The sequence below is a fragment of the Carcharhinus amblyrhynchos genome, unplaced genomic scaffold, assembly GCF_965287045.1.
Source record: "Carcharhinus amblyrhynchos unplaced genomic scaffold, sCarAmb.v2.hapA scaffold_381, whole genome shotgun sequence".
In the NCBI taxonomy this organism is placed as follows: domain Eukaryota; kingdom Metazoa; phylum Chordata; class Chondrichthyes; order Carcharhiniformes; family Carcharhinidae; genus Carcharhinus; species Carcharhinus amblyrhynchos.
In genome coordinates, this window is record NW_027650121.1 from 27,812 (window position 1) to 37,500 (window position 9,689).

Below are 9,689 nucleotides of genomic sequence, written 5' to 3' on the forward strand. Positions count from 1 at the left end.
ATCCTGATTAGCACCCCACCTCTTTACCCCCCCCCCCCATAATCCCTCGATCCCTTTAGCCTCAAGAACTGTATCTAATTTTTCCTTACTTTGAAGAGGAAGAATTTTTATTCCACTAAAGTGAGATTAATTACACAGCAAGATCCAACAATTAGCAATGAGAGAAATGACCAACTTAAACTAATTCAACTAATTGTGGAGATGTTAGTTGGTGTATCCATCTTGGCACCAGGGAAAACACACAAAAATTTCCTAATAACGCCAGAGGTTTTTTTTAATTCATTTGAGGGACATGGGCGTCGCTGGCTGGCCAGCATTTATTGCCCATCCCCAGTTGCCCCTTGAGAAGGCGGTGGTGAGCTGTCTTCTTTAATCGCTGCAGTCCATGTTCTATGGATTGACCCAGAGTGTCGTTAGGGAGGAAATTCCAGGATTTTGACCCAGTGAAGGAACGGATGATATATTTCCAAGTCGGGATGGTGAGTGGCTTGGAGGGGGAGCTTGCAGGCGGTGGTGTTCCCCATGTGCCTGCTGCCCCTTGTCCTTCTAGATGGAAGTGGTTGTGGGTTTGGAAGGTGCTGCCTAAGGATCTTTGGTGAATTGCTGCAGTGCTACTGAGTGTCGGTGGTGGAGGGAGTGAGTGTAGATGTGGTGCCAATCAAGTGGGCTGCCTTGTCCTGAATGGTGTCAACCCATCCGGGCAAGTATTCCATCATACTCCCGACTTGTGCCTTCTTGATGGTGGACAGGGTCTGGGGAGTGACTGGGTAGTCACTCTCTGCAGGATTCCCAGTCTCTGACCTGTTCTTGTAGCCACTGTGTTCATGTGGAGTCCTGTTGAGTTTCTGCTCAATGGAAACCCCAAGAATGTTGACAGTAGGGGGGGGATTCAGTGATGGTTACACCACTGAACGTTAAGGGGCGCTGGTTAGAGTGTCTCTTATTGGCCATGGTCATTACCTGGCATTTGTGTGGCGTGGATGGTACTTGGGGCACTTGTCAGCCCAAGCCTGGGTATTGTCCAGATCTTGCTGCATTTGAACATGGACTGTTTCAGTATCTGAGGAATTGCTGACCAGTGCTGAACACGGTGTAATCATCAGCGAACATCCCCACTCCTGACCTGATGGAGGGAAGGTTATTGATGAAGCAGCTGAAGACTGTTGGGCCTCGGACGCTAACCCTGGAGAGGGACTCCTGCAGAGATGTCCTGGAGCTGGGATGACTGACCCTCCACCATCTCCCAATGTCCCAGGGATGACTCCGACCGGCTGAGAATTTTCTCCCTGATGTCCATTGATTCCAGTTTTGCCAGAGTTCCTTGGTGTCACACTCGCTCGAATGCGGTCTTCTCCAACAAGGGCAATCACTCTCATCGCTGGAATTCACCTCTTTTATCCATGTTTGAAACAAGGCTAGAATGAGGTCAGGAGCTGAGAGACACATGGAAAAAGGCCCTTCAGCCCATCATGCATCTGCCAGCCATCAAGTATTATCTATTCTAATCCATTTTCCAGCATTTAGTCCAAAGCTGTGTTGACTTCAGTGTTTCAAACACTCACCTGAACACTTCGAAAATGTTGTGAGGTTTCCTGCTTCCACCAGCCTCTGGGTGAAAATATCTTTCCTCATATTCCTTCTAAATAACCTGCCCCTTATATCGATGTCCCCTGGTTATAGATCCAACTACAAGACCCTTTCTCTCTATCCACTGTCAGATTGTCAGTACTAAGGGATAGTCAGTGCTGAGGGAGTGCCGCACTGTGGGTGGGTCAGTGCTGAGGGAGCGCCGCACTGTGGGAGGGTCGGTGCTGAGGGAGCGCCGCACTGTGGGAGGGTCGGTGCCGAGGGAGCGCCGCACTGTGGGAGGGTCGGTGCCGAGGGAGCGCCGCACTGTGGGAGGGTCAGTGCCGAGGATGTGCCGCACTGTGGGAGGGTCAGTGCGAAGGGAGCGCCGCACTCTGGGAGGGTCAGTGCTGAGGGAGCGCCACACTGTGGGAGGGTCAGTGCTGAGGGAGCGCCGCACTGTGGGAGGGTCAGTGCGAAGGGAGCGCCGCACTCTGGGAGGGTCAGTGCTGAGGGAGCGCCACACTGTGGGAGGGTCAGTGCTGAGGGAGCGCCGCACTGTGGGAGGGTCAGTGCGGAGGGAGCGCCGCACTGTGGGAGGGTCAGTGCTGAGGGAGCGCCACACTGTGGGAGGGTCAGTGCTGAGGGAGCGCCGCACTGTGGGAGGGTCAGTGCGGAGGGAGCGCCGCACTGTGGGAGGGTCAGTGCCGAGGGAGTGCCGCACTGTGGGAGGATCAGTGCCGAGGGAGCGCCGCACTATGGGAGGGTCGGTGCCGAGGGAGCGCCACACTGTGGGAGGGTCAGTGCTGAGGGAGCGCCGCACTGTGGGAGGGTCAGTGCTGAGGGAGCGCCGCACTGTGGGAGGGTCAGTGAGCCATTCACAATGGGAGGGACAGAATGCTATAATCGAGTGTCCTTCACTCAGATACAGGAAGTTTTGGGTTGAATAATTGCTGGATTCTGCCTGACTAGAGGTGCAGGGACCTCGCCCACCCTTTGACCTCATCAACTGACCCACGGGGGGGTCTATGGGGGCTTCAGTTGCCCCTGCAGTCACACAGGGCAAGATCTGTAACCTCTGGAATGAGGTATCAAGGTGGTCTGTGGATCAGGTGGGACAGATCGGGTGGTGTGGAGCAGAGGTACCAGCATTGTTTGGATGGGCTGAATGGTCTCCTTTTCCGTTGTGAAATTCCTGCTCTGGAAATGCAGGAAGGAGAATCCCGGCTGATTTAAGGTGTTGACATTGCCCCTTGAACCGTCAGAGGATTGATCTGTGACTGGAGAACAAGCATAACCACCCTCCCACCGAGTTATCCACCCCCTCACACCAGCTGGAAGGCTGGGTGGCCCTGACTCTCTGATAGACTTTCTCCAGCTCCTGACAGGACAGCCCATCCCTGTCCAACTTCCCCTGCCTCTGTCTCCGGGCTGTCTGCTCTCTGCAAGTCTCCCTTTGGGTTCCACTCACCCGACACTTGTTGCTTTTTCTCCCGTGGTTTGCTCCCAGCCCGACTCTCTCCCAGCCCTGAGCAGGTTTCTCCAGGCCCCGGCACACAGGGATATCCCCAGCCCATATCCTGGCTCTTCACTTCGCTCCGGGCTGTGCAATACCTACGCCCACGTCCCCCACCCCCTCCCTCCCCCCCCCACATCTCCACAAGCCTTCAGCAATTTGGGAAGTGGAACGATTGGCACTGGGAATCACCAACACTGACCGGCGGCATATCCGGGTCTCCAAGGGGCTGGAGTGGGGATGTCTCAGAGTTCCGGCAAAGCCAAAAGGATTTATATATGGGAGTGGGTTGCATTGACTTGCTTTGTAATACACTTCCCTAGAAAAGAGAGAGCCCTACAGTGCAGGAGGCCATTCAGCCCATCAAATCTGCACCAACACATTCACACCTAGATCCTGTCCCCCTAACTCCATACATTTATCCACCAATCCCTCTAAACCACACGTCCTGGGACAGCAAGGAGCAATTTAGCATGGCCAATCCACCTAACCTGCACATCTTTGGACACTGAGGGACAATTTAGCATGGCCAATCCACCTAACCTGTACATCTTTGGACACTAAGGGACAATTTAGCATGGCCAATCCACCTAACCTGTACATCTTTGGACACTAAGGGGCAATTTAGCATGGCCAATCCACCTAACCTGTACACCTTTGGACACTAAGGGACAATTTAGCATGGCCAATCCACCTAACCTGCACATCTTTGGACACTAAGGGGCAATTTAGCATGGCCAATCCACCTAACCTGTACATCTTTGGACACTAAGGGACAATTTAGCATGGCCAATCCACCTAACCTGCACATCTTTGGACACTAAGGGACAATTTAGCATGGCCAATCCACCTAACCTGTACATCTTTGGACACTAAGGGGCAATTTAGCATGGCCAATCCACCTAACCTGTACATCTTTGGACCCTAAGGAGCAACTTAGCATGGCCAATGCACCTAACCTGCACATCTTTAGGCACTAAGGGACAAGTTAACATGGCCAATCCACCAATCTAGTATCTTTGGATACTAAGGAGCAATTTAGCATGGCCAATCCACCTAACCTGCACATCTTTGGAGTGTGGGAGGAAACTGGAGCACCCGAAGGAAACCCACACAGACACAGGGAGAACATGCAGACTCCACCTCGTCAGTGACCCGAGCCGGGAATCAAACCCAGGTCTGTGGCACCGTGAGGCAGTGGTGCTAACCACTGAGAACCCATGCTGGCCCTTCCCTCAGCCTAGCCCCCCAGCACCACCTGCCCAGCCCCACCACCCCATCTCACCCCCGACCATCTCACCCCCGACCATCTCACCCACCTCAATCCAACCCCAGGCCCACCTCAAGTACAAAGGCTGATCTGACTGAGACAGGGTTGGATCAGATAGACAAGGAGGAACTGTTTAAGTCTTAATTTCTGGTTTAAACCCCAGTGAATCATCTTGGATTGCCGTAACTCTGGAAATGTTGGATTTTAACACAAGTGAGGAGAGTCTGGAGCAGAGTGTGAGCCAGCACTGAGTGAGTAAACACAGCAAAGGGGGGGTGGGGGGGGGAAACAGGAAGCTGGAGAAAACATCCCAGAGATTGTGAACCATCACTCACACTGAAAATATTTCCAAAACAGCAAATTTCCCAAGGCTATGGGAGAGGAGTCGAATCCTTCACATTCCCAACAGGAATTCCTATCTGTCTCAAACAATCCAGCTGGAAATTCATATTTCCCCACCCCCTCCCTCCCTATCTCTGTAACCTCCTCTGGCTCCTACACCCCCTCCCTATCCCTGTAACCTCCTCCAGCCCCTACACCCCCTCTCTATCTCTGTAACCTCCTCCAGCCCCTACACCCCCTCCCTATCTCTGTAACCTCCTCTGGCTCCTACACCCCCTCCCTATCCCTGTAACCTCCTCCAGCCCCTACACCCCCTCTCTATCTCTGTAACCTCCTCCAGCCCCTACACCCCCTCCCTATCTCTGTAACCTGCTCCAGCCCCTACACCCCCTCCCTCTGTCTGTCTCTCTCTCTCTGTCTCTCCCTCTCTCTGTCCCTCTCTCCCTCTGTCTCTCTGTCTCTCTCTCCCTCTCTCTCTCTGTCTCTCTCTGTCTCTCTCTCTGTCTCTGCACTCCTCCGAAAGATGCCTCTTTAAACCGAGCTGTTCTGTGTTTTTGGTTGGCTGTCCCTGATTATCTCCTCATTCTGTTTAAGAGCTGCTGCTGCCTTGTGATCATTTATTCCACTCGGGGAGTTTTCTCACTGATCTTGTTGCTCCTGGGGGAACAGTCACACCGCTTGTTCAGGAGCAGCGATGGTTTTTAGTGATCGATGTTTTATGGGGGGGGGTTTCTTTTAGATTGTGTCTATTTTGCCGAGAGAGTTTACGAAGCGACAGGGGAACAAGAGCTTGGAGAAAGAATGAGCTGTTGCTTAGCAACCAGGGGCCACCTTTAAGGAACTGACCTGAGCTGAAATCTTTCTTCCGCTCACACTGGTGGGTCTTACAGTCCCACCGATGGCGCAGGTTTTCTGGTGGTGATGGGTGCGTTCAGGGGTAAACCCTGTGAATAATGGCGGTACCATGAGTTCCCGCAGCCAGCGAGCAGCGTGCTGCCCCCTTGCTGCCAACTAGCACACCGCGGAGAGGGAGGCACAGGTTTAAGGTGCGAGGGGCAAGGTTTAAAGGAGATGTACGAGGCAGGTTTTTATACACAGAGGGTGGTGGGTGCCTGGAACTTGCTGTCGGGGGAAGTGGATACGATGGTGAGTCTTAAGGGTTGTCTTGAAAAATCCATGAATAGGATGGGAATAGAGGGATATGGTCCCCGGAAAGGTAGGGGGTTTTAGTTCAGACGGGGTAGCATGGTCGGTGCAGGAGGGGCCGAAGGGCCTGTTCCTGTGCTGGAATTTTTCTTTGCTCTGTGTTCAAATCCTGCAACCCCTGGCGTTTTGAGTTGAACTGAAACCAGAAGGAGCCTGGCAGCTGAAGTGGGAATAGCTCTGTCAGCTCCCCCAGAACCATGCAGTCATGACAGAGAAGCAGGTCCCAGGAACTCAAGCACACTTAGTTCCAGAAACCGAAAAACAAAGGGAAGTTTCCAGGAAGCCGGAAGGAACAAAGAGGAAGTGAAATTGGGAAAGGTACAACTATTCAACAAAGCTGCGGAGTACAGACCTGGGGAAGACGGCTGGTCAGGAGCCAGATACCTGATTTTAATTTGATTTGATCTGATTTATTGTCAGCGTACAGTGAAAAGTATTGTTTCTTCTGCACTACACAGACAAAGCATACTGTTTATAGAGAAGGAGAGGAGAGGGTGCAGAATGTAGTGTTACAGTCACAGTGAGGGTGTAGAGAAAAATCAGCTTAATGCGAGGTAGGTCCATTCAAAAGTCTGACAGCAGCAGGGAAGAAGCTGTTCTTGAGTCGGTCGGTACGGGACCTCAGACCTTTGGATCTTTTCCCCGATGGAAGAAGGTGGAAGAGAGAATGTCCGGGGTGCGTGGGGGGGGTCCTTAATTATCCTGGCTGCTTTTCCCCGAGGCAGCGGGAAGTGTAGACGGAGTCAATGGATGGGAGGCTGGTTTGTGTGATGGATTGGGCTACATTCACGACCTTTTGTAGTTCCTTGCAGTCTTGGGCAGAGCAGGAGCCCATTCCAAGCTGTGATACAACCAGAAAGAATGCTTTCTATGGGGCATCTGTAAAAGTTGGTGAGAGTCGTGGCGGACATGCCAAATTTCCTCAGTCTTCTGAGAAAGTAGCAGCGTTGGTGGGCTTTCTTATGGGGGGTCCAGGACAGGTTGTCGGTGATCTGGACACCTAAAAATTTGAAGCTCTCGACCCTTTCTACTTCGTCCCTGGTGATGTAGACAGGGGCATGTTCTCCTTTACGCTTCCTGAAGTCGATGACAATCTCCTTCGTTTTGTTGACATTGAGGGAGAGGGTTATCTGAAGTTGCCCTGTGATTGGTGACATTTTGTTACAGCCTGTGAAGAAATTGCTGATCTCCTGGCTATTCGAGACAAAGGAATTCCTGAAAGGAGAGTTGGAAATCCTGGAAGTGGATCCTTGCTAGAAACAGTTGAGGGAAAGTATTGTTTATAAAGAGGCCTTGTGGCACGTGGGGCAGCAACCCTAGGGCTGGACCTAAACCTCTAGGTTCGAATCCAATGCAAGGACTTGTTGGCCATGGAAGGAGTGTTCAATGCAGTTCAACAGGCTGACAATCAGCTCGGGAATCCTTCCACCACCTCTCCCATTATTCCTCAAAGGCTAATAAAAAATAGTTTGGGTGTGAGGATACACAAGAGAGATTGCTTGAAATCTCAGGTGTATCTTTCTGAGCATGGAGTTTGGAACCATTGCCCTGTATGCCAGAGTAGAGTGAGATCAGTTAGCTCATGGTGTGATAGTCATCTGTGAGGGGGTTGGAGGAATTTGACTGGGTGACATCTTGGTTTCAGAGTGTGGTGTGTCTGACCACCATCATCCTGTTCGTTTATAGGGACTGTGTGTTTACTGAGAACATTATGGCATAATTTTATAACCTGTGTTCGCCATAAAACTTTTACAGATGCACCATAGAAATCATCCTTTCTGGATGTATCACAGCTTGGTATGGCTCCTGCTCTGCCCAAGGCTGCAAGATTGGTATAGAGGGATTATGGGTCAAATGCAACAATTGGGGCTAGCATGGACAAGTTGGGCCGAAGGGCCCATTTCCATGCTGTAAACCTATATGAGTCTATGTGACGAGAGGCTGGAAGGGGCAGGAAATGGGACAGAGTGTACCCCCCACGCTTGCTGAGGGCAGCGAGTGGCCACAGTGCCGGTGAGGCTGAGGCCACAGTGAAACATTCCCGTTACGAGATGACATCGAAAGTAGAAGCAGGAGGAGGCCCTTCCAGCCTGCTCCACCATTCATTCTGACCGTGGCTGATCATCGAATTCAATATCCTGATCCCCCCCCCTTCCCACTCGATCCCTTTAGCCCCAAGAGCGATATCTAACTTCTTCCTGAAATCTCACAACGTTTTGGTCTCAACTACTTTCTGTGGGAGTGAATCCCACCGCTCTCTGGGTGAAGAAATTTCTCCTCACCTCAGTTCTAAAAGGTTTACCCCTTATCCTCAAACTATGACCCCCCTAGTTCTGGACTCCCCCCACCATGGGGAACATTCTTTCTGAATCCACCCTGTCCCACTGCAATCCTGTGTCCCTGAAACACTGGATAAGTGATGACAGAGTCTTTGTTAAATGATGAAATCATAACGCAATGACATTAACTGCCAAGAATCCTCAATGAATAACTACGAAACCACAACAATTTGCATTTCAATAGCACCCTGGATGCTTCATTGTCAAACCCAGTGATGTTGTACTAACAACATGCTAGCATTTGGCACCGAGTTTGACCCCACTATCACACACGGGGATGGGAGAATGACCAGATAAACTCGCTTTGTGTTATTAGCTGGGAGATAAACTTTGGCTGGGTTATCAGGATTTACCCCCCCAATAACAAAGCCATGGGATCCTGGAGGGAAGGGGAGTGAGGTGAGGGGAGGGGGGAGACAACAGGGCCTGAGTATAAAACATCCTCACAGTTTCCCCAGACCCCATCCTGATAAGAATTGAAAACCGCAGTGGGGAAAACGGAAAGAGTATTTCCATCATTTTTCTGAAAAAATATACTTTTTCTTCGAATAGAATGAACATTTGTGTCAATTGTAAAATTGCCCGTTTGTGTTGAGGGCGGCACAGTGGGTTAGCGCTGCTGCCTCACAGCGCCAGGCACCCAGGTTCGATTCCCAGCTTGGGTCACTGTCTGTGTGGAGTCTGCACATTCTCCCCGTGTCTGCGTGGGTTTCCTCCGGGTGCTCTGGTTTCCTCCCACAGTCTGAAAGACGGGCTGGTTAGGGTGCATTGGCCCTGCTAAATTGTTGCTTAGTGTCAGGGGGTCTAGCCAGGGTAAATGGGGTTGTGGGGTAAGGCCTGGGTTGGGATGTGGGGTAAGGCCTGGGTGGGATGGGGGGGTAAAGCCTGGGTTGGGGGGGGGGTAAAGCCTGGGTTGGGGGGGGGGTAAAGCCTGGGTTGGGGGGGGGGTAAGGCCTGGGTGGGGTTGTGGTTGGTGCAGGTTCGATGGGCCGAATGGCCTCTTTCTGCACTGTGGGATTCTATGAGCCAAACACAGAGCTGCTTTCAGCTTCCGGGTCTTTCCCTGACTCAGTCAGTGCCAACATTTTAAGAGAGAGACATTCATTCCCCCGCTCCCGCCAGCACCCCCCCGTCCCCGCTCCCTCCAGTCTCCTCCCCCCGTCCCTGTCCCCGTCCCCGCTCCCACCAGCACCCCCCGTCCCCGCTCCCTCCAGTCTCCTCCCCCCGTCCCCGCTCCCTCCAGTCTCCCCCCGTCCCCGTCCCCGCTCCCTCCAGTCTCCTCCCCCCGTCCCCGCTCCCTCCAGTCTCCCCCGTCCCCGCTCCCTCCAGTCTCCTCCCCCCGTCCCCGCTCCCTCCAGTCTCCCCCCGTCCCCGCTCCCTCCAGTCTCCCCCGTCCCCGCTCCCTCCAGTCTCCTCCCCCCGTCCCCGCTCCCTCCAGTCTCCCCCGTCC